General features: G+C 39.4%; 1 protein-coding gene across 1 annotated transcript in view; it reads left to right on the forward strand.

Annotated features, from left to right (window-relative positions):
- The window catches only part of LOC129780298 (6-phosphofructo-2-kinase/fructose-2,6-bisphosphatase 1-like), a 270,999-nt gene that overhangs the window by 2,141 nt on the left and 243,177 nt on the right, over positions 1-25,681 (forward strand). The window lies entirely within an intron of this gene.

Raw genomic sequence — 25,681 nt, forward strand, 5'->3', positions numbered from 1 at the left:
TGTTTTTAGACAGACTCTATGCGTTCTTCGTGTGCGACAATATAAGGATTCCATACAATACTGCAGTATTCCAAAATAGGTCTTACGTATGTGGTGTATAATGTTTTTATTGTATGAGTCCTGGAAGTTATGTGCAAAGCGTTTTATGAAGCTTAACACTCTATTTGCTTTGTTTATTACTGAGTTGTAGTGTTCAATAAATGTGAGTCTAGAGTCAAGATTGACGCCTAGATCTCTGACTATTCTGCATTTTTTTACAGTCTCGTTTCCTAGGGATATTACAATATTTGGTGGTTGTTGTTTCTGCTGAATGTTATTGCATTATATTTTTTACATTAAGTTGTAAGAGGCTTTTTTCATACCACGTGTAGAATACATTTATTTCATTCTGGAATGCTTCAAAGTCGCTGTCATTTCCAATTTCTGCGAAAAGCTTCATGTCGTCAGCATATATTTATACGCTTAATAATAAAGGCAATGTCATTAATGTACAAAATGAAAAGAAGTAGGGCCAAGATGGGATCCCTGCGGCACTCCCGAAGTGACTTTAATGGGATTTGAATGGTTGTTTTGGGAACGAACTATTTGTTCGCGTTCTATTAAATATAAGTTAAGCCATTTCAGAAGACTGTGTGCTATTCTTATTTTTTCCAGTTTGAAGATTAATAATGGGATGTCGATTCGGTCAAATGCTTTACTAAAGTCCGTATAGAGGGCTTCTACGTGTTTGCCATTGTCCATTACATTTAGTAAAAAGGTGACGAATTCTAGTAGGTTAGTTGATGTAGAGCGGCATTTGAAAAAAACCGTGTTGTCTACATGTAATCGACCTTTTTACTTGTTGAGAGATTTTTTCATTAATAATTGATTCAAATAATTTAGGAATGCAAGAGATAATAGCAATTCCACGGTAATTACGGATGTTAGACTTTGAGCCTGATTTGAAAATAGGCACTAAGAAAGATTGTTTCCATTTGTCTGGGAATATTACAGGAGATGGCGATGGAGAGGGAGCGTAAGTTCGTCAGCCAGGTTCTTGAGGGTTGCTGGTGCAATTCCGTCAGGACCTGGGCCTTTCGATGGGCTCAGATTTTTTAATGTTTTATGTATTTCCTGATGTGTGATATTGTTCACAGCTATGTCGTTGGAAAATTCCGGTAGAAATGAAAAGTACTTTCGGTCATGGTTTTGCTCGGAGAATGTGGTATAGACTTCCTGAAAAAAATTGCCAAAAAGATTACATATTTCTTTCGAAGTGTTACCCACATTCTCGTCGAGATGCATACGTGATGGAATATTATTGCTCTTAAGTTTAGACTTCACGTAATTGAAAAAGTTCTTCGGACAGGATTTGACTTCAGATTCGACATTCCGATTAAACTCTTCATATGCGATATTTATGGCCGAATTTAGTTTTTGACAAATAAGGTGGTAACTAAATACATTTTCATCCGATTCTGTTAGTTTATACTTTTTGTGTGCTTTTTGTTCTTGATTTTTTAAATTATTTATTTGTGGATTGAACCAGTCAACAGCAGGCCTTGGAAAAGAGCTGACGTTTTTTCCACCAGCTCTGCTATTTCGTCCGAATCAAACGTGCTTCGAGACAATTGAAGAGTTTCAATATTGTGTTAAATCTATTGTTCTATTGAGTTAAATAGTCAATTGAACAGTACATTGTATTGTTCAAGAAACGATTTTCCAAACAATGGAACCGAAAAGAGAAAACACCATCAAGCTTCGCTTTGGATCTCAAACACGGAACCCTACTAATGAGGAGGTTTTCACGTTCTTTAAGGAACAGGGATGGGTTTGCGATGACCTGAGTGCAATGTATCGAGAAGACTACAGCCTATTTGTCCGGTTTCAATCGAATGAGATTATGCAAAAAGCGCTTCGTAGACTAGGAACTAGTGTGGAATTCCGTTATGCGAATGGAAATCACGTACATTTATCTGTGGCGCCTGCGAATGGTACTTTCCGCTACGTACGGATCTTCGGGTTGCCTCCAGAGGTCAAGGACGAGCAGATCGCCGTTGTTCTGGCAAAGTATGGAACTGTCTGCCAACTAGTGCGAGAACGGTATTCAGCGGAATCTGGTTTCCCGATTTGGAATGGAGTTCGAGGTGCTCATATGGAAATTGTTTCGGAAATTCCGGCGCAACTTCTTATCCAGCATATCAGAGCAAGGATTTTTCATGATGGTATGCAAAGCAAATGCTTTGCTTGTGGAGCTCTGGACCATTTCAAGGCAAATTGCACGAAGCGGCAGAGTGTTAATACACGTCTGCAGCTCAATCCTAACCTGGAAACAGCTTCTGGCGTCGGCGAAGGAAGTCATAAGAAATATGGATCTTTTGCAAGTGTGGTTCTGGGCGGTCGCACAACTCAACCATCGTTGGAATCTGGTATGGTGCTGCTGGGGAAGCAAGATGGAGTGGGACAATCCACAAAGATCAGTGGAAAAGATGAATCGGTTGATCAAGACAAGGCGGAAAACGTTTCGAATAGCCAAGAAGATGAAGAGAATGCGGCTATGCAGATTGAGATCAGCAGCAGAAAGCGGGGACGCAAGTACCAACGGGAGGATTCTAACTCGTCCGAATCTGATGTAGTATCCAGGAAACAAATCATCGTACCACCTACGGAGAGTAGTCTACTTCTTCAATTGTATTTTGGAGGAGAATGATTCAAAAGGATTGCAAAAAAATTTTTCAAATGGTCTCAAAAATCTGGTTGAACTGCTTTCATTAAAGGATGTTGCAAAAGCTATGAAAGTGCATAGATTCACTTTCCACAGGAATCAATCAGCTTCGCGATTAGATCGGTTTTATATTTCGAAAGATTTTTTATCCCACGTATCTGGCTGCAAAACCTTACCATTGAGTTTTTCGGATCATCACTGTGTGTTATTAAAATTAAATATAAAGAAAGAGCATATGATGTTTCGTGGTAGGGGTTACTGGAAGGTAAATCCAAGCTTACTAGCGGTTTCTGAAATCAAGGATAGGTTCAAAGTTCAATACAACACGTTACAAGGAAAGCCCATGCACCAGACAGATCTGAGTGCGTGGTGGAACTATTGCTTCAAATCAAAGGTAAAAAGTTTTTACAAATCTGAGAGTTGGCATTTGAATCAATCCAACAGAGCTTCGAAAGCGTTTTTTTCGAATAAATTATTTGAGTATTTTGACAAGCAAACTCATGGGGAGGATGTCCAAGATGAAATAATAATAACTAAATCTAAATTAATGGATATTGAGCAAAATCGTCTAAAAAATTTGGGTGCAAAAATATCATCGAACTCAATCGCAGAAGGTGAAAAAATAACAATTTTCCAACTATCAAACGCGATTCATCGGGGAAATGTTTTTGGCTTGAAAATAAAACAAGAGGGAGCGTTAATAACAGATAGTACACATTTAGGATCCATAGTACATGATCATTTTTCGAAACTGTACCAAGCCACACCAGAAAACTCCGATCTCGAAAGATATGAGAACCCACTAAATTCAATAACCAGATCACTAGCAACAGAAGACAGTATACATCTCGTGCAGGAAATTTCCGAAGAGGAACTTTGGAAAACACTCAAAATGTGTAACAAGAAAAAATCGCCGGGTCCAGATGGGTTAACCTATGAATTTTATCTTGAATATTTTGATCTATTGAAATCTGATTTAAAACAGTTGTTTAATTCATACCTGAGTGGACAGTGTATCCCTCCTAAAGAATTTACGAATGGTATTATCACCCTAATTCCAAAAAAAGGTGATCTTACAGATTTAGACAATTACCGGCCAATCAGTTTATTAAACACTGATTATAAACTGTTTACCAAAATTATTTGTAACAGAATTCAAAATTATATTGAAAAGATAGTTGGATCGGGACAAAGTGCATGTGTTCCTGGACGGTCTTGTGTAGATAATCTGAAAGATGTGCGTAGGATTATGACAAAAGCTACAGAAAGTAAGCGATTCAAGGGTCTCTTGCTGAGCCTTGATCTAGAGAAAGCTTTCGATAAAGTAGATCATCGATTTCTTTGGAAAGTGATGGAGAAATTCGGTTTTCCATGTCAACTGATTCAGTGTATCCAACGATTGTACGGTAAAGCTACATCTAAAATTCTATATAACGGATTTTTAACAAAGGAAATTCAGATTAACTCTTCTGTCAGACAAGGGTGTCCGATAAGCATGATACTTTTTATTTTGTATGTGGAACCATTGATTCGAAGCATTGACCAAAGCGTCCTCGGGGTCCTTGTTTATGACAAGTTCCTAAGAGTGATTGCATTCGCAGACGATGTGAATGTGTTTCTCCGAAACTCCGAAGAGCTTGATAAGGTTTTGAATATCATCGCTTCCTTCTCCAAGTTTTCGAAAATCAGTGCAAATTTTAAAAAATCGCGATTCATACGCTTAAATAACTGCAACGGTGGTCCATTTCAAGTAGCCGAAACTGAAAGTTTGAACATACTAGGAGTTACCTTCAAAATTACATGGAATGATACTGTTGATGTGAACTACGAAAAGTTGATCAATGACATAAAACACAGATTATGGTTGGTTTCTTTCCGCAGTATGTGTTTAATTGAAAAAGTGTGGTATGTAAATACCTTTATATTATCAAAACTATGGTATATAGCTCAGCTTTTCCCAGCCAAAAATTTGCACTTTGCGAAAATGAAGACCATAATTGGAAATTTCATTTGGAAAAATTGCATTTTTCGTGTGGACAGAAGACAGTTATATCTCGATATCGATAACGGTGGAGTTGGTCTGATTGACCCTACTGAAAAATGTAAAGCGCTATTTATTTGGAATATTTTTAAAGATAACCGAATGCATGACAATACCATCGGCGAAAAATATTTACTGAATTTCAAACATCTAGCTAAACTATCACGAAATGGAAAGGAGTGGATTCAAAAATCGATTCAATTGTATAATGGAGTAGATTCTGTTAAGCAACTTTATCGTTCATTAATTTACCAGCAAGGATTTGTTCCACTTGAAAAAATTAATTTTCCCGAAGTAAGTTGGACTGCTCATTGGAAAATTCTAAGCTATTCTTATTTATTAGCAGAAGATAGGTCAGCACTGTTTCTGCTGTTTAACGACCTATTTGCAAATCGACAAAAATCGAAACAATATAGAATAAAGGATGCGGAGAGTGATATTTGCGAACGATGTGGAAACAATATGCAAGATAGCAATGATCATAGAATTCATCATTGCATTTCTTCAAAAGAGGTGAGAGAATGGGTAACAAAAATTGTAAGAACAAGATTTAAATTGCAATTCGAAAAATTAGAAGATTTTTTGACATGGGAAGTTGATTGTAGAAGTCCCCTCTGCAAAGCAGCATCGTGGTTGGTTATCCATTGTATTGCTTTCTGTGTACAGCGGCACCCAAATGCTAGTTTGTTCGTTTTTCAAAGAGGAATTCGTGAATTTAGGTGGAATCAAAAAGATCAAGTGAAAAAGAATTTTGGAAGTTTCCTTAATATATGTTAAAATAACAAAAATGAAATGAGCAAGAAATTAGAAAAATATGTAAAAACAAAGGATCAAATGAAAAAAAAAAGATGTAAAAAAGTATAAAAATCAATGTGTGAAACGTAATAATTATACAACTATGTCTGCAAGAATTGTATGAGTGAAAGAATGAATGGAAGTGTAGATGGGAATTTGAGTGGATTAGGTTTAAGTCCCGAGTAACCGCGGGTAAACGGTATTAATCTTAAGTTAGTTTTAAGTGTATTAAAAAGGTTTTTGGAAGTTTTCATAATATCTGTAAAAAATACAAAAATGAAGACAAGAAAAGAGGTAACTCTGCAAAAAGTAAAAGAAGAATGCCAAAAAAAAAAAAAAAAAAGAAAAAGAAAAGATGCCAAACCAAAAAGAAAATGTTATAATACAAAATGAGTGAAACGCAATAATTATGTGAAAATGTGTAGGTGGATTGTATGAATGGAAAAATGATTGGAATTGTAAATGGAATTTGAGTGGATTAGGTTTAAGTCCCGAATAACAGCGGGTAAACGGTATTAATCTAAACATTTAATCTAACATTGTAAAAATGAAGAAAAAAAGAAGATGTCAAAACTAAAAGAAAGTGTTATAATACAAAATGCGTGAAACGCAATAATTATGTGAATATGTGTGAGTGGATTGTATGAATGGGAAAATGAGTGGAAGTGTGAATGGGAATTTGAATGGATTAGGTTAAGTCCCGAGTAACCGCGGGTAAACGGTATAAATTTTAAGTTAGTTTTAGTCAGTCAAGCGCACGGAAAATGGTTGAAAATGTTGTTAAATTATTAATGTAATAATAATAATAATAATAAAAAAAAACCACTGAGGGTATTTGTCTTCGTGAGTTCTACGTCTTCTTTTCTTCGGGAAGAATTCTGACATTATGATATTCAGAAATTCGTGAAAATTTCGGTCAGATTGGTTGACATTTCCTTCATTACTAAGCATATGTTCCCAATCTATTGTACGAAGAATACATTTATCGAAATTAGTCTTATTGTATTCCGGCACTTCTACATACTCACAGTCGGTAGGCAGGTTTTTTTGCGTAAAAATTGAGTATTCTATTGCTGTGTGGAAAGTCTCGTTTTTCAGAGCGGAGTTATGGATTCATACACACTCTTCGGTCATATTTGTGAATAAAAGGTCTAAATATGTATTTTGACTGTTTTTTACGTGGTTTATTTTATTAAGACCGAGTAGAGCAATTTCGTGGAAAATGAATTGTAGAGTATCATTTTCGCCGACGACTGGAAGTAGAATGGATTCATTTTCATTGTCAGTTAAAAAGTCTGCTTCATTTTGATTAAAGTCGCCATATATGTGCAATTTTGCTTCTGGTTCTAATTTTGACATTATACTTTGTACAGTTTGAAAAAATAATTCGTATGATTTCTTATGTGCGTGGTCTGGTGAAAAGTACACTGAGCCAATATGTGTACTTCGCCTGCTACTGATACTTTGGCCCATACATGCTCGAATTCTTTATGTTTTTCAGTTGTAATTTCTTCAGAAGTAAAATTTACATTTATGGCAATGAGGACGCCTCCCCCAGACTTTTTATGTGACAGTGTCAAATTACGGTCATGACGGAATACATTGTAAATATTGCCAAAAATGTCTTCGTTTCGTACGATTTCGTCCCAATTAGTTTTAGTTCCAAGAATAATGTCGAAGGAATAGGAGAGCAATTTTTTATGGATTTCCCTCATCTTGCATGGGCTTTTCATGCGATTGAAATTCTGACAATAAATAATAATTTCAGTTACATTCTGTCGAGAAAGCGAAGACATTTTTGGCTTGCTTATAATAATAGTGCTTACTACATCAGGAGAGGGCATCGTGTCTTGCAATTCTTCCTCAAGAATGGGCGTCAATATTGGTGAAAATTCGTCCTGTTTCCGCGTCTATGTTGCGATGAATAACAGTTGAAATGGCTTTCGCGCACTTGTTGCAGATGTCGTGTTCTTTCGCCAGACAGGAAGGATTTGTATGTTTCCAGGTCCGCCATGGCGTCGTACTCGCTGGTTCCGAAGTCATTGTGGAATTCGATGAAAATTCGTGGCGAATCTACTTTTCGTTTCTTGAGCATCGACGTTTTTCCTCGTTTTTGTACAATACCACGGTCCTGATACGGCTTGCGATAGTTTATTGAGTACTTCTCAAGGTTTCAAGAAGCTCATTTTGAGTTTAGTTTGAATTTCGGGCCATCAACACCCTCGACTCAACTGGTTCTCAGTCGATTTTTGTTGTTGCTGGAATCAAAATCGCCATTTCTGCCAATCAGTCAAGATCGGTGTGTTGAGAAAATGAATCTCAAGGGAATCTAGTGAAAGTTTGAGTTAGCTTCCTTTTCAAGGATTCGCTACTGGCGAAAAATTGTTTTTTATTGATTCCGCCATACAATAACTATCTACATTAATTTCCCGTCTGAATAAGGGGTATCAAATTTTCCCATTTATGAAGATCGCTGTAATTTAGTTGGACTAGATTGACTGAGTCTACCTGATCTTCTCTAGAGTATCGCCTGTTCTGATCTTCTTCAATTAATTAATTTTAATTAAAGGTTACGAAATTTGCGCTCTCATATATTCGCTTGCGTCTCCTCTTTATATGAGATACACCGGGGCAAATTGGAACGATTTCAAGTTCTTGTAAGTTCTCTTGAAAAATCACAGAATCACTCAATTTAAATCGGAATGAGACATTTACACGATTGCAACATTTACTCAAATGTGAAGTTTTCCCCGAATGAGAAAGGAAAAATTGCGTGAATCTGATTATGAGTTTTGTCGAATCTCCTGTTGATAAATAAGATATATTGATATCAAAATAACATGAGAGAGCAACATTGTAATGAGGAAATTTGGAATGATGCTGGAGACATCGCTGTGTAATTTTTAGAAATTAGTGTAGGTGCAATTAACATACCGTCGATTTTGTTTCCATATTGCTCTTCAAGCCTAAGAGATCATTTAGAAATAAACACGGGCTATGGAATATTTCGAAAATTAAACAGGTAATTTTAACATAGAAGTTATAAAGCATAAATGCTACCGTCGGAAGCGGCAGCCTCTCGTGAGCAAACCTGTGTTCGGAACAAATTTCATTGCGAACAAAATTAACTTATAATTAAACTTGCACTGCGGTGGCGTTAAAACGTAAGTACCGAAAAATGAATATTTTATACTAATTTTTTAATCTTAAATCTGAGCTATTCTTTCGCGTTTATATTTTTCGTTCTAAATATTTCAATTGGATTTGACAAACGTGATTTTTTTAAATTCAATAATTACAGGAAACCATTCCTTCTTTGAATGCAAAATAAGCTCCTCTGTCGGGTGGTGTTTAACCGACAAATGAGCTTCTTTGTCGGGTGGTGTTTAACTGATTTTAGTTCATTATCAGGATTATTAACAACAATTTCTTTGTTTTCTATTGAATATTTCTTTTGTTCTCATTCGGGATTGTGTACTATTGGGGTAAACGTTCTATCCATATAAATGGTATACGAGTGATCTTGTTTCTCGAAAATGCTCTAGAATCTCGTTGTGTTATAATACTGTTCTTTTATCTCCTTACAACGCATTATCTGTTTTTTTTTGTTTTTTAACAGATTTCAATATTTCATCCTATAAATTTAATGGCGGCTGCTTGAAATTGACAACTTTCTTCTACGTGTATGGGAAACGTGATTCAAATGGAGAACGATTATAATCGAATTTGAAGGTCCATCATTTATACAAAATGAATAATAAAATCAATATAAAAGTGAAACTATATATCTTTTCCATAACTTTGAAAAGTATAGTACGCAACGCCGCGCTCTCTCTCACCACCAGTTAATGTATGTATGTGATAAAATGATAAGCCATATCAGGATTAAACAAATTTAATCGAATATAGCTGTAAGTAGTACATTTGAGTAAATATTAAAATCGGGTAAATGATGTTCAGGTAAATGTTGCATTCAGATAAATGTTACATTCGGGTATATGTTGCATTCGGAAAATGTCTCATTCGGGTAAATGTCTCATTCGGGTAAATGTTGCAATCGGGTAAATGTTTCATTCGCGTACCTGTGGCATTCGTGTATTTCTTACATTTGGATGAATGTCTTTCAGGTAGCTGTCTTTCGGGTAAATTTGTCACAATCATGCAAGATGACTTCCGATAACAGAGATTTACACTGGATGTTGGGAGTTGAAATGTTGAACCATCATGAGTTTAATGGCCGGTTTTGTTTCTCGAACTATCTTCAACTGATTTATGAAACACTAAATATTGTGTGAAATACATAAACTGACCAGACGTCCCGCATTTCAACAAAATGTCCCGCGTAAGATCACGTCCCGCGAAACGTCCCGCATTTGGCAAAAGAAACGAAAATGTCCCGCTATATCAATATATTTCAATATTACAACTTGATTATGTTCTTAAATGGATGAACCTCGAAAAAACTTTTATTTGGCAGACTGTTCAAGAGCGCTTCTAATGCATCCAATGATTAATACGTTGAGCTGGTTTCATCGCACCGACAGTGTGCTTTTTGTTCAGAGAGTGTAAACTGGAAGCGACAGCAACAAAATTGGAAAATGATTTTTATAAAAGCCCTTATTGATCCGCAGGGACCAACGTGAGTCAGACGAAAAGTTCATCTTTGGTCCCCTAGCTCGGTCAGAGCATAACGTTTTAAATAAGTCCGAAGAACTAGTGTATACTCGACTGGAAGATGCAGGGTTGTTTGATGAAGTATCGTAAGTGAAGCGCTGGGCGGTCTTATGGAAGTTGGCCTGAACCTCAACCATGACCGATGAACATCTCATCTCGGCGTGTTCTTTTACCTTTTCGTGGCTTTGGTGGTAGACTGCCTCTCCATTTTGGCCATTCACCCAAAAGTTTTCTATAGGTTGCAGCTGGGGAATGTTCGGAAGGTTGGTGGTCTTCGTGATAATTGTTATCTCCAGCCGATCCATCCTCCAGTGATCTTTTGACATAATGGGCTGATCCCAGGTTCAGCATAAAGACCACATCACCTTCGCAACTTCCGGTAAGCACTTCGTACTATAAATCTCCCCGTTCACCATATGACTCGAAAGAACAGCGGCTTGGACATTCCCTTCACGTCTGTCAGAGAAGGACCTTATTCGAGAACTTGATGTGGATGATATATTCGACGTCATCGCTTACCTGGGGAAAGTAAAGTACGAGCATTCCATTCGGTAATTTGAAGAAAATTGCAGAATTTGAATCGTGCGTGCCAGGCGTAAATGCTCTGATTGCGTGAGTGATTTTCAGGCGTAAGCAAAATCTAAACCACCGAAAAATCACAATCGAGTGCCGATACTTGGAAAGAAATAACACAGATCAGTTTAGACTCGCTAAACTATGGTTTATGTTCACATAACATATATACATAACGTTTTGTTTTTTGTGTCCCGCGTTAGACCTCTGATCATCTGGTCACTTTAGAAATACAACATCATTTAAATGTCCACCTAGGGCTTCCTCGCACACCTTGATCCGGAACAGGTAATTTTCGATGACTTTTCGGCACATATAGGGCGGTATCTCGGTCATAAGTTCACGAATGTTGTCTTTTAAATGTTCAAGAGTTTGCGGAGAGTTGGCATAGACACGGTTTTTCGCATAACCCCACAAAAAAAAGTCTAGCGGGTTCAAATCGCATGATCTGGACGGCCAATTGGCAGCACCAAAACACGAAATTATGCGTCCCTCTAATTTCGTTCGCAATATGGCCCTGTTCGGACGTGTTGTGTGGCACGTGGCGCCGTCCTGCTGAAACCTCATGTCATCCGTATCCATATCTTCAATTGGTGGCAAAAAAACCGGTTAACATAAGGCCATAGCGCTCACCATTCACAGTTACCGTCTCACCGTCCTCATTTTCAAAGACATACGGCCCGATGACTCCACCAGACCATAATGCGCACCAAACAGTGACTTTTGGCGGATGCAATGGCCTCTCAACAATCACGTGTGGATTTTTCGAGCCCCATATACGGAAATTTTGGGTGTTCACATAGCCACCGAGCTCGAAATGTGCCTCATCGCTGAAGAAAATTTGATGCGAAAATTCAGCGTTTTGCTGCTGTTGTTCGTTCAAACAATCGACGTATGCCCGACGCATTCCATGGTCGGCACGCTCTAATTTTTGTACCAGTTGGACTTATGGATGTAGGTGCAAGTCCAAATGCAAAATTCGCCACAATGATGTGTTTGACAAGCCCAATTGCTGAGCACGCCGTGGAATCGAAACATTCGGGTAGTGGAGTCGATCTGGCGTAGTGGTAACATCCATGCCTCTCACGCTAAAGGTCACGAGTTCAATTCTCACTCCCGACATTCTTCCAAAAATGGAAGTAAAAAGTGACGAACCAGCCAAATGAGTTGAAAATCACTATAATACAGATATATAAAAAAAAAAAAACATTCGGGTCATCCTCCACACTGGCAGCAACAGCAGCAATATTTTCGGCCGAACGCACATTACAATGATGCACAGGTTTCACAATATCCGCTACGGATCCAGTTTGTTCGAATTTACGCTCTACATTAGCGATTGTGTGCTCTGTAGGCCGTCCATGACGACCAAAATCCGTCCGTAATGCTCGAAAAACATTTGCCGGTTTTTCATCATTTTTATAGTATAATTTTAAAAAATTAACACGTTGTTCGATGCTAAAACGATCCATATTGTAAAATGGCAGACATTCAACTAACGATATGACGCTTTGGTTGACAGCTATGTCAAACGGTTGTCAGCGCAGGGCTGTATACCCTGTATAATGGAGTCAAAAAAAATTTTTTATTTGTTTTTTTTTTGCATGTATTTTTTGTTTTCGATCATATTTGATGAAAAAAAATCCTCCTACGCATATGTTCGAATTTCAACAATGACAAAGTTATAGAACTTTTTTTTTGTTTCGGACTCTGTTGCCTCAAACTGGCTCTACATTAAAAAGTACGCCATGGAAGAAGATTCTGATGCTTTTATTTGAAAGATGAGAAAATTTACCTTTTTTCCAAAAATGACTTTTTTCAAAAATTTATCACTTTTGAACTACTGGATCGGATTCAACTGGATTCAGATAATCGACATATCAAATTGAAGCAAAATAGCTAGTATTCTTGAAAAAAAATAACCCTTGCCTAAAAACTGAACACAGAGGAATATTGAACGAAGACTGAAAACATGTTAACTTTGAAAAAAAAACATAATTCAAAGAAACACTTCTCTGACTTTTGGATATGTTATACAAACAAAATCAGCTTTCAAGAAAAAAAAAATTATTGCGTCCTTGGTCTCGGAACCATGTAAGCTATAAAAACAAATACAAACAATATCTACGAAAATAAAATACAAATTTTTTCGCAAGCGTAATACTTTTTAAAGAAGACTAGCTAATTTGATTTAATTTGATATGCCGATCACCTGAATCGGTCCAGTAATTCAAAAGCTATGAATTTATTCGGTGGTAAAAAGGGGAAAAAATATTTTTCGGATCATCGTTTGAATTTGAAAAATCATAACTCAAAAACGAAAAAAAACGCCCTTCTCATTTTTGGAGTTTTCAAGTAAAACCATATAAAATGTAGCTCTCTTGGTCCCGAGACCATGAAACTATAAAAATCGAATAAGATTAATAATAACGAAAACAAAATTCAAAGTTCTTGCAACTGTTCATTTTTTCAAAAAAGACTAGCTTATTGGCTTTAATTTGATAAGTCGATCGACTGAATCGGTACAGAAATTCAAAAGTTATGGTTTTTTGGAAAAAAGAAATTTGTTTTTTGGAGAAATTGAGAAAAACTTTTTTTTGACCACCCCAAAGTGGAAATGGTCACCCTAACGTTGGAATAAAAAAATACGAGTCTAATATTTTACGATAAAGAACAAATTTGCTACTTTTCATCAAAATCTGAGAACCACTATATCGGTTTGGCATGGAATGTCTGTATACATACAGTCAATCACAAAATTGAGTGTACATCCCGTGCTGGTTTGTTTTTTTTGAGTTTTTCAAAGTTGAAAAGAAAATAATTTAAAGCGACTTATATTCATCGTAAAATCGATCCTTTTTACTCTCTCTTTTACTCTTTCATATCACTACATGAAAAAAAAAGGTCACATTTCTACTGCATGTTTAAAAAACAAACAAAAAATCTACAACTCAGACGTGGCAAACATGTTCAGTTCCAGTTTTTCTAAAAAAGAAATTAAAATCAGTTCAGAAACATTAACAGATAAAAAGAATTTGGTATGGCTCCCTTTGGCATCCAGCACTGCCTGCAAGCGCTGAGACGAAATTTCTGGTCACTGTAGACGGAATGCTCTCCCAGATCTCCTTAATCCTCGTTTTAAGTTCCGCTTTGTTCCTTGGATTTTTATTCTTCAAACGGTTCTTGATTTTCCACCATAGATGCTCAATAGTGTTCAAGGTGATTGCGGAGGTGTTTTGAGTTGATTGGGACATTACAGAGCAGGCACTCCCGCATGATAAGATCAGTTTGTTTCGGGACATCATCCTGCTAAAAGTAGTAATCACGAGGGAGATCCAATTTCTGCACTGCAGGTTACGTCGAGAAACTCCATGGTTCCAGTTCCAGAAGCCGCCATTGTACCATACATCAGCTGACTGCCGCTGCCGTGTTTTACTGTGGGAACCAAATGCTGAATCTGGAGCACCGATTCTGGTTCCCTCCACACCATCTGTCTTCCATCCGACTCAAAGAGATTGGTTTTCGTCTCATCCGTATAAAAGACCTAGTTGTAGAACTTCTTGGGCCTATTTACATATGCCTTAGAAAACTGTAGTCGTTTTTTCATATTCACAATTGAAATTCCTCAGATTGTTCCTGTATGCTACTCTCTGGACAGGTCTTCCAATGGTGCTGGCTACTTCGGTAGTCAATTTAGGAATGTTTGTTTTAGGGTTTTTTTTTTAATGTTCGCACAACTACTCGTTCATCATCAGAAGACAGGATCCGTTTGTGTCCTCTACCCGGGAGATTTTCCATGGTTCATTCGTATTTCCACTTGCTTATAATTTGCTGTAGAGTGAGTTCTTCCGACAGCAACTGCTATTTCCCGCAATGTCTTTCCTCGATAACTTACTTTTTATCATTGTATGTGTAAAAATATCTATTTCTTTCCTCTTACTTGCCATTTTGATAAAAAATGTTCTCTAACATCAATAAAAAACAAAAACCACAAAAACTAAAAAGTACGCTAATTCGCAAAGATCCTTCTCAAAAGGCTAATTTGTTCGGATGAATTTAAGGTATACACTCAATTTTGCGATGCCTAGAATAGGAATTGTTTCCAATTTTTAAGAATAAACAATGAGCAGAAAGCGGAATTTTATTGCATGTACAGCTACAGGGTGGGCCATTTAAAGTGGAAGCATCTGGCAACCCCATAACTTTTGACAGAGATGTCAGATTAACAAATGTTGTTACGGCGAACCTGGGCGACTGCTGGCGGACACGGACGATAATACGGTGGAATCCGATGCTATGATGGACGAAGTCCTTTTCGGGATCTAATACTGAGCGTCAAAGCGTCGAAGTCCAATTATGTTTTAATAAAACCTCACTTTCGAAAATATAACTTTATTCGATAACGTATCGACCAGAACTGAACAATTCTATCCTATCGTGTAATCGACCTCGATCGTCGTCGGTTTCCCGCGCAACGATCGGGTGGGAGAAAGATAGAAAACGGAAATGCGGTTGATACGAATTAGCATACTAATTTCAAGCTAGCTATAAATTGTTTGGTTCACAATATGTAGTGGGATTCTGAGTTATACAATTCAAATATGGTTCACTATTTTTCTTATGTTCTAACGTAAGATCTCCAACATGCCGGGCCCCGTTGAAAGCCACTTTCAACTAACCACCAAGCGTCTCCTTGCTTAGTGGGTGGTCGGTGGTGCATCTGCAGGAACTGTAGCGCTGATGTCTTGGGTGCGAGGCTGCTCGATAGGGAGTGGGCACACCTCTGTAATGGCTCGTCGGTAAGTACCTTGTGCGGTCCGGACCTGGACCACACGCACGTGTCCGTCTTTTCCTGGGAAAATTTGTTCCACCCGTCCAAGGTTCCATTTCATGGGTGGTGTTGACTCCTTCTTCAGCAGAACGAGTGTGCCTACGTCGACATCAGGATGGACCACTGGCCATTTCTGGCGGTTCTGCAGTTGGCCGATGTAGTCGCGCGACCAAGCCTTCCAGAAGTGCTGGAAACGTTTCTGCATTGTCTGGAATGAGTTAAGACGGTTGTCAGGAAAGTCACACAAATCTGGTTGCGGGAGCGAATTGATTGGCTCTCCCACAAGAAAGTGCGCAGGCGTTAGGGCAATCACGTCCGCCGGATCGGAGGACAAGGGCATCAACGGACGAGAGTTCATCACTCCTTGTATCTGGGTGATGAGCGTGTGGAAGTCATCGATGATCAGCAGCGAATCCTTCATTATACGGTAGAGGTGATTTTAAAGGTCTTGACGGAGGCCTCCCATAGGCCTCCAAAGTGGGGTGATCGTGCAGGGTTGAAATGAAAGGTTATTCCATTGTCAGCACAATGCGAAGCGAGTTTCTCGGAGCAATGCATCGCGTTGAACTCGCGACGATATTCCTGGAGCACGCGGTTTGCTCCGACGAACGTCCGCGCGTTATCGCAATAAATATGAGCTACACTACCGTGCCGCGACAAGAAACGAATAAGAACGTTCACGAAGGCGGTAGTCGTGAGACTGTAGACCATGTCAATATACACTGCTTTCGACCACATACAAATGAAAATTGCGACGAATATTTTCATTGACGAACCTCGACGGTTCGGTGGACGAACAGAAAACGGTCCGCAATAGTCGACGCCACTACTAACGAACGGACGCGAAGGCGTAAGACGAACAGCTGGTAGTGGTCCCATGATCTGGCGGATGCTTTTGGGTTTACATCGAAAACAAACCATGCACTCTCTGACGATCTTCGTAGCGAGGTCTCGTCCCCTGATTGGCCAAAAACGCTGTCTCACGGTGGCTAGTAGTAGTTGAGGTCCGCTATGCAGCATTCTAAAGTGGGTCGCCTTCGCAATCAGGAACGTTAGATGCGCTTTCGATGGAAGAATTATGGGATATTTTGTATCGAAAGGAGCATCCAGATTTTGTAGACGTTCAAATATCCTCAGCAAACCTTCTGAATCGAGGAAAGGATTAAGCTTTTTCAACGGCGATTTAAATGTCATTTCCTTTCGTGCAGGACCTTGATGTTTCCTTAGAAAATCGATTTCTAGCGAAAAGTATTCCTTTTGAGCGACTTTAATCAAAGTTTTCAATGCGATATCAATCTCTGTGGCAGTAAGTGGGCCACGATGGTGATTTCGGGCTTCTCTCGCGCGGGCGTTGTGACTAAATCGGTGAATCCAAGCGACCTTGCGTAGCAGAGGAGAAAGAAGAGAGTGTCGTTCGATCAATTCCGAAAGCAATGAAGTTGTAATGGTGGTTATCATGGACACTATTTGTCTGGCTTCTGTCTCTCGAGCCTGTAAGTGTAACGGCGAGAGCGCTATATTGTTCGGCGGCCAGCTTGACTCATCCTCGAGTAGGAACGGAGGTCCATGCCACCACAAATCGTCATCAATTAAGCGAGATGGGAGAATGCCTCGTGAGACTCGATCAGCAGGGTTATCGGTGGTTGGAACGTGGCGCCAAATACTACCTCGGGTGAGCCGATGTATTTCGGCGATTCTATTCGACACAAACACTTTCCACGAAGATGATGACGATGCCAGCCAGTGAAGTACTATTGTCGAATCCGTCCAGTACGTTACTGGGCAATTAAATTGCGCAGCGAGCACAGCGGCACAAAGCTCGAGCCGAGGAGTTGATAGTTTGCTGAGTGGGCTGACGCGAGACTTTGAAATGAGTAAATTGCATTTACGTTCTCCCATTGAATTGATAGATTTGAGATAGACGCAACATCCATAGGCCTTGTCGGATGCGTCTGAAAAGATGTGAAATTCAAGTACCCGAGGATTATCCACCATAACACGGCGAGGAATTTTTAAAACAGCGAGTGTCTGAATCTCGGACCGATATTGGATCCACCAATCTTGAAATTCTTTTGGAACTTCTTGGTTCCAGTCAAAGTTTTTCGACCACATTAATTGCAGAAGGATCTTCGCGCTGACGATAGCTGCTCCGACTAACCCCATCGGATCGAAAAGGCGCGACATCTCTGAGAGTATTAAACGTTTTGTGATCGTTTCCGACGATGAAAATTTTGGAACGTTGAAATTAAAGTGATCGGGAAGGGGGTGCCAGAGGAGGCCGAGTGCCTTCACCGATCCTGACTTGTTGATTTCCAACTCTGTTCGAGTATCTCGAAGTGATTCGGGGATGTGTGAGAGAATGTTGGGGTTATTACTACACCACTTTCGCAAATTGAACCCTCCACAACGAAGCAGATTTATAATAAAAAAGATAATCGTCCACATAGAAAGAACTCAGCACTTTCGCAGCAGCCAACGGGTAATTTTCGGCTTCATCCTCGGCCAATTTGTTTAACACGCGGGTGGCGAGGTACGGAGCAGGAGCAGTGCCATAAGTCACTGTTTTCAAACGATACGTTTTCAGTTGATCCTTCGGGTTCTCTCTCCACAAGATCAGCTGCAGCGCACGGTCTTCTTCGTGGATGAGAACCTGCCGATACATCTTCTCCACGTCGGCAGTTATTGCGTGCTTCGGCAACCGAAAGTTGAGAAGTGTAGACAGTAGCGGTGGTTGAACTGTGGGTCCAATATAGCAGAGGTCGTTTAACGATAGATTGTTGGAGCTTCGACACGAGGCGTCGAACACTACTCTCGTCTTTGCAGTAGTGCTCTCGGGACGTTGTATAGCATGATGAGGAAGATAAAAGTGTGGTTTCGACATATCTGGTTCAATTTGTTCCATGTGTCCCAACGAAATGTACTCGGTCATGAATTGTGAGTATTCTACCTGGAGCGTAGGATCTTTTATTAGTTTCCTCTCGATGGTCAGGAATCTGCGTTTCGCAACCGAATATGACGCTCCCAGAGAACACAACAACTCCTCACGAATCGGCAGACGTACCACGTACCGACCGTCAGCGGCTCTATAATGCGTATTCAAAAATGCTTCCTCGCAATGCTGTTCCTCGAGGGAGAATGCCTTTCCCTTCTCAAAACTCTCCACCTGCCAGAATTTATGAACTGCTGACGTCAAGTTTTCAACAGTTGATGCGTTGCAAACTACCACAGGACTATGGTGAACCGATGCTTCTCCTGCGACAACATATCCGAACACCGTTTTGTGCAACACCGGCATGCTATCGCCCAGTGTGATCTGCTCATTTTCTAAGATCGTGAAGAAATTCCTTATACCGATGATTATGTCTACATCGTGAGCGATATTAAATTTAGGGTCTGCGAGAGGGAGGTGGCGAGGAATAACCCATTTCGATATATCTACATTGGCAGTAGGTAAAATCCGAGTTAACGTAGGTAGTATCAGACAGTCTATACTAGTACTGTATGATCCAAAGCGAGAGGCAACTGTAATAGTTGTTTGGTGTTTCACTTTCTTGACCGATTGACTGATGCCGTAAACATCTATGTCTGCGAGCTTGCGCTTTGAGCAAAGCTTTTGGGCTAGTTCTTCGGTAACGAAATTGGCTTCGGATGCGCAGTCCAACAGTGCTCTGGCGAAGAGATAAGTGCCATCAGCGTGTCTAACTTTGATGCACGCTGTGAGCATAAAGACAGCAGATGTGCTGCCTTTCGAAACGAACGATTGGTTTGGAGTGACGGATTGGCAATTAGTCACTTGCGAGGAAGAGCGGGCTGAGCATGACGGTGTAGACTGCGTACCCGACGAAGGTACGTACGAAAAAGAGCGATTAACAAGCCCATCCGACGGCGACGGGGCTAGTCCCGTAACCCGAGGGACCACGTGACATTGATCGGCAATGCACGTAACCGACGGTGGCGCTTCGACAACCGTGGCCGATTGTGAGAGTTGTGAATATTGGCCGACCTGTGCTGCCACAGATTCAGATTGAGCGACAGCATCCGAAGACTGTGAATTCAGATGCAACAGTGTGTGATGTCGTCTGCTGCATGTTCGACACGAACCAGCTGAACAATTTTTCAACAAATGTGACGCCTTCAAACAATTTAAGCAGAGGCCGTGGTGCTTGGCCACATCGAAACGTTGTTGTGGCGAAAGTTTCTTAAAATCGTCACATTGGGATAATATGTGTGAATTCTTGCACATGATACACTTCGGGAAACTATTTGTAGTGTGATACGAGGAGGTTTTACTTCTGACAGGTTTTAACTCGTGCTTTGATTCGGATTTGTTCACTTGGTTCGAAATCTGGGAGAGCGTTAGTGATTGTAGAATTCGTGCGCGTTTCTGAACAAACTCAACTAATGTTTGGTACGTTGGTCGTTCAGTTTCATCGAGCTGTTGTTCCCATTCCTTCTGCGTTGTCGGGTCGAGCTTACTGCTTAGCAGCTCTACAAGGAACGAATTCCAATGATTGTTGGAATCTTCCAATTTGTTGAGCACATTGATGTGCTTTTCGAACTAGTCAGCTAAGTTGGATAGAGCAACTGACGATTCTTTACGTACTGAGGAAGTAGATAACAGTGCCGAAAAATGTTGCTTGATCAGCAGATTCTTGTTGTCAAATCTCTTTCTCAACAGATCCCATGCGATTGTGTAGTTAGTGGATGAAACAGTAAGCGATTGAATGAGACGTAAAGCTTCTCCTTTCAGCACAGCTTTCAGGTACTGAAATTTCTGTACCGATGAAAGATGGGAATTTGTGTGGACGAGAGTAGTAAAAAGGTCGTGGAAATTCATCCAATCATCAAAGTTTCCACTGAACTCAGGAATTTTCAGTTCAGGGAGACGAACAGAGGAAGCGTATGCAGGTGGAACACCAGGCGAAGTGGGAGGTCGGTCAGTGCGCTCGGTAACAATTTCGAGTTTTCTCGCCAAAGACCCTTTCAGTTCGAAGTATTCAGTCTCGAACGAAGCTCGAATTTCAGCTAAATCGTCGGTTAAGTCCTCGTCTAATTCAATTTCCGCCTGAACCTCATTGAATTTCTCCCACAGCTCATCTAGTTTTTCAAGACGGAACTTCAGTTGAGGGAAATCACGATCAAATACAAAATTCACGTCAAACGCTTTCAGCAATTTAGCGGAACCAACGATGTTATTCCTACGCAGAATCAGCTTCTTAACCTTTTTTGATATCATTTCGATGTCTTCGTTTATTTCACACAATCTCGCTTTATTTTCACAATAGAAAGCTTGGTCCACTCACCTGCTCCTATTCGATATAGGTTACCTGGGTTCTCTTGACTAAACCTGCGTTCCTTGTTCGTCAGCGACCACGTGGTGAAGAATTCCGTGTCCCGTCTAGACGTCCAGATCGAGAAGACTGCCTTGGCAGTGTGATGTCCCGCCTGTAGATTCCGTGGAAATAGCAGCAGCAGCAGCAATAGCAGCAACAGCAGCAGCGAAACTCCTTTGAACAGCGATGTCTATTGTTCAAGGCCAACCCACGCTAACCTCTCAGGTCGGTCGAGAATGATGATGACCAGGCAGTCCCGGGTTTCGGCACCAAAAAATGTTACGGCGAACCTGGGCGACTGCTGGCGGACACGGACGATAATACGGTGGAATCCGATGCTATGATGGACGAAGTCCTTTTCGGGATCTAATACTGAGCGTCAAAGCGTTGAAGTCCAATTATGTTTTAATAAAACCTCACTTTCGAAAATATTACTTTATTCGATAACGTATCGACCAGAACTGAACAATTCTATCCTATCGTGTAATCGACCTCGATCATCGTCGGTTTCCCGCGCAACGATCGGGTGGGAGAAAGATAGAAAACGGAAATGCGGTTGATACGAATTAGCATACTAATTTCAAGCTAGCTATAAATTGTTTGGTTCACAATATGTAGTGGGATTCTGAGTTATACAATTCAAATATGGTTCACTATTTTTCTTATGTTCTAACGTAAGATCTCCAACAAATGTCATACCGCGTTGGAAGCGTCATTTCAGTACAATTTTAACCATGGAACAATACACAGATAAACAACGCGCTGAAATTGTTCAGCTGTACATTCAAAATAACTTCTCAATTGTGTTAACTAAACGTGCGTGGAAAAATAAAAATAAAGTTAAAACATCGCCTGGAGACAACACTATACGTCGATTATATGCCAAATTTATATCGTCTGGTAGTGTTGGTAATGCCAGTCATCTGTCCAGACAACGTCCATTATGGGGATATTTAAAATCCAAGGTATACACTGGTAAACCAAGGACCCTGGCTGCGCTGAAAGACAATATCCGACAAGAAATTGCTGCCATATCGGCAGAAACATTGGGCAAAGTGATGGAAAATGCCGAAAAAAGGGCACTTTTTGCGGTCAAGGCCAGAGGCGGTCATTTACGAGATATCATAATCAAAAAGTAGTTAGAACAAATCTCCTTGGACCAAAATAAATGAATTTCAAAAAAAAAAAATTTTAAAATTCCACTTCTTTACTTTGCTATTGCAAAAACAAATCCTTCCACTTTAAATGGCCCACCCTGTAGTTTTTCCTCTTGTGTGAGTAACTAATATGCATCAAAAGAATCAATGCATTTAAAAAATATATACAAAATAAATGGAAAGTATCGTCAAGTAGCATGTGTACACTCAATTTTGGGATTGAATATAGAATGTGCATCATTCTGCTACTTGAATAAACAGCAGTGAAGGACCATTTTGGATGAGGTAATTGATTTCGACTCTCATTACTTCTTTCTGCTCACTCTTATCGGCCATGGCAAGGAAACTGAGCATCGATGGCAGAAGCAAATTGATAGAAACATTGATGACAGCAAACCCATTCAATTGTCAATGAGGACGAGTACAAGAAACAGAGAATGAGTCGTCTCTCCCTTTTCTTGGTGAATTTATTCACTTAAAGTAGAACTGCGGCCAGCTTTAGTGAATTCTCACCAGTGAGAACTAATCAGCGTTTATATATGCTGAATTTATTTTATTCGTAGTAGATATATGTACCTCGAATAAGTGTATCATATATACTCTCGCTCATTTATATCTATTTTCGCGTGAATAAATCCATCTATAGATATAGATCTCCCTACTGTAAACGCGCTATTACAATCTTAAATCCACGAACAGCAACTCATTTCGTTCCAGCGCTTTCCCCAATTCTAAATGCCGTAATGCTCGAATATATGCGATTTGCAGATGCAAGAAAAGCTCAGTAAACAAAATGATTGAAACAAATAGTTAAAAGTTCATCTCTCGTTGCAACAGATGCACAGTTTGGAGAGAATCTGTTTGATTATTGATGATCATACATTTACCATCAATAGCTCGCATAGATGGCATTGAGTCTCAATTGATCAATTATATGACTCTGAAGCTATTTTAAATATAAGTGAATACAACTGATTACTGAAACAGGATCCACGCGCAGAAGCAAAACATTAAATCAATCGATAATCATTCAAGTTCACGGGAACGAGCTACGATTTCCTCTTTGTTTACAAACACTCCGATTGTCGCTTCCCCGGCCACCAATCGACATCCGTGTTATTTATTATTACTCTGCAAGGCGTTATCAGTTTTGCGAAACTAAGCACGTGTAATGTCCACACGTTTCGGCGCTTAAAATTTCCTATCGATCGTCTGGATTGTGTTTATCTTTACAGTTTTACAACTCTAAGATTGGTACTAACTTGGCGCCTGCTGCTCCACGTGCCGTGGGCTAGAGTGTGCTGGCTAGGTAGAACACGAGATGTGAGTCGATATCACCCACACAGCGTGCCTTAGTGGCGAAGATAGAATAAAAAAAAACTACTAACTGTCAGGAAAATGATTATTGTACTTTTTTTTAATATTTAAATATGATGTTATCGTCCAAATTCTGAAATCAGGAGAAAGCTTCATGCGTACAACCAATTTTGCACTCTTTGTGGTTGTATAGGGGAGGCTGCTCCTAGATCGATCGGTTGTTTTAACCCTTTCGCTACGAGCGTCGTCTATAGACGACATCCGCGCGATGAGCTGTGTGTACGAGCGTCGTCTTTAGACGACATGAAAGTCATACTGCACATCGATCACACCAGCGCGATGTGCATACTTTTCGGCGCAGTGCTCCGTACGGTAACACTTCGACGGAGCACACTGCCGTATTGAAAGGGTTAAAGCGGCAGTATTCCGTTCGACGAATGAATCAAGAATCGAACCAAAATCGGTAATCGGTAATGAATTAGAGAGACTTTAAACTCTGAGAGTTCATTCGTCTCTTAACCAAAATCGTTTGTTGTGACACCTTTTATATGAACTTTTCAAAACAGTTTAACTCATTCATCAACTGCATCAAATAGTAGAATACAAAGAAAAAGAGTACAATTCAATGCTGTACATGTACAATTCGTCAAAAAAAACTAACATTTCAAGTACTTTCTGGCCTTCATAATTTAGGGTAGCGACTGAGGACCACTCTCCCATACTCATACCTTTGCTCTCAACGCAAGTTCTGTCTGCGATTCACTATATGGTGCATATAAAACCATGTGCAGTGCAATGATTACAATCGCTGTGTACAATCTCTTCCCGGTTCGAACCAGTCATGAGCAAGTGTCGCGAACGGCAACAATAACAAAGCAATTAGTTTGGGGCCAAAGTCCAGATTGTCAGTAAATGTAAAGTGTGCTCCATGACGTTCTGTTGGTGGTGGAAATAATTATTGTTTCACTTTTGATTTCGTTCCATAGGTCAGTGTGTGTAATTGGCACATAAACACATTACAAATAAAATCCAGAACAAATTCTATCTTCAAAGAATTGTAGTTTTCTGTATATTATTTTCATTTATTTACTATCATCGTCCTGGCAATACATTAAAATTGTTTTAATCAGGGCTTAAATACCTAGTAGAAAGCACAATTTAAGCACTATTTGAAATAACGAAAGGGGGATATTAGAATCAGAGCAGAAAAATCTATTTAGTCAATTGTTTCTTGCCCAAAAACCAAAAGAACCAACAAAAATGAATGAGAAAAAAGTAAAAGAATAAATGGAAGAATTTGCGTTTCGATCGTTGCTAAAAGTTTTCAGATAAAGCCGGGCATTCGGGCTTCATCACTGATCTATTGTTGCTTTTGACCATGTGGCTCGGTCACTGAAGGGACCTTTTTAACCCTTTATAAGGCCGTGGAAACTGGGCAACGAATCAACTCCAACTTCAGAGAACATAATGCTTACATGAGGAATAACACATACACCCATACCTCGCTATACGGCCGCTCTTTATACGGCATTTCGCTATAACGGCCCTCTTCAATTCAGGCACGTTTTCGATTTACGGCCTAAAATGTTTCGTTATCATGGGAAAAAAAATTGAGGATTGGTTCAAAAATCACTTTTGTACAGGAGTGAAAAAAATATTTGCGAGACAATAACTTAAGCAACATACAAATTAGGTATGTATACATACACATATTCCATGAAACATGAAGTTGTTTTATTTTTGTTTATAGATTATTGTTGGTTTTTATGTATGTATGTTGTATGTATTGTATGTTTTGATTTAAATGAATTTAATTTTTGATTAAAATTAAATAAAAATAAAAGGATAAAATGCATTTTGAATGATAAACCATGTTACATATTTAACAAATTTGAAACTGACCTGATTGAATTTGTATTAGAATAATTGATTCCCTATACGGCTTTTTGCGGTCGAATTTCGTGGAACGTATCTAGGCCGTAATGCGAGATATGGGTGTATTAATCTTTGAAACATTTACAACTATTGAATAAGTTGAAAAAATGACCCGTTAAACCGTAAACCTCTAAAATACTGCCTTGTAAATTCACTTTATTGTGCCTTTGATTATGCAGGTTCAGGTTCAGGTTTTGAATTAAAGAGACCTTAAACTCTGAGAGTTCATTCGTCTCTTGCCTTGAGGGCAGGAATTTTAACAAGATAAACTAATGCATAATTTATCATTCTCGCTCGATCTCTTTACCGCTATGGATGTAT

This window comes from Toxorhynchites rutilus, chromosome 3, assembly GCF_029784135.1.
Source record: "Toxorhynchites rutilus septentrionalis strain SRP chromosome 3, ASM2978413v1, whole genome shotgun sequence".
Classification (NCBI taxonomy): Eukaryota; Metazoa; Arthropoda; class Insecta; order Diptera; family Culicidae; genus Toxorhynchites; species Toxorhynchites rutilus.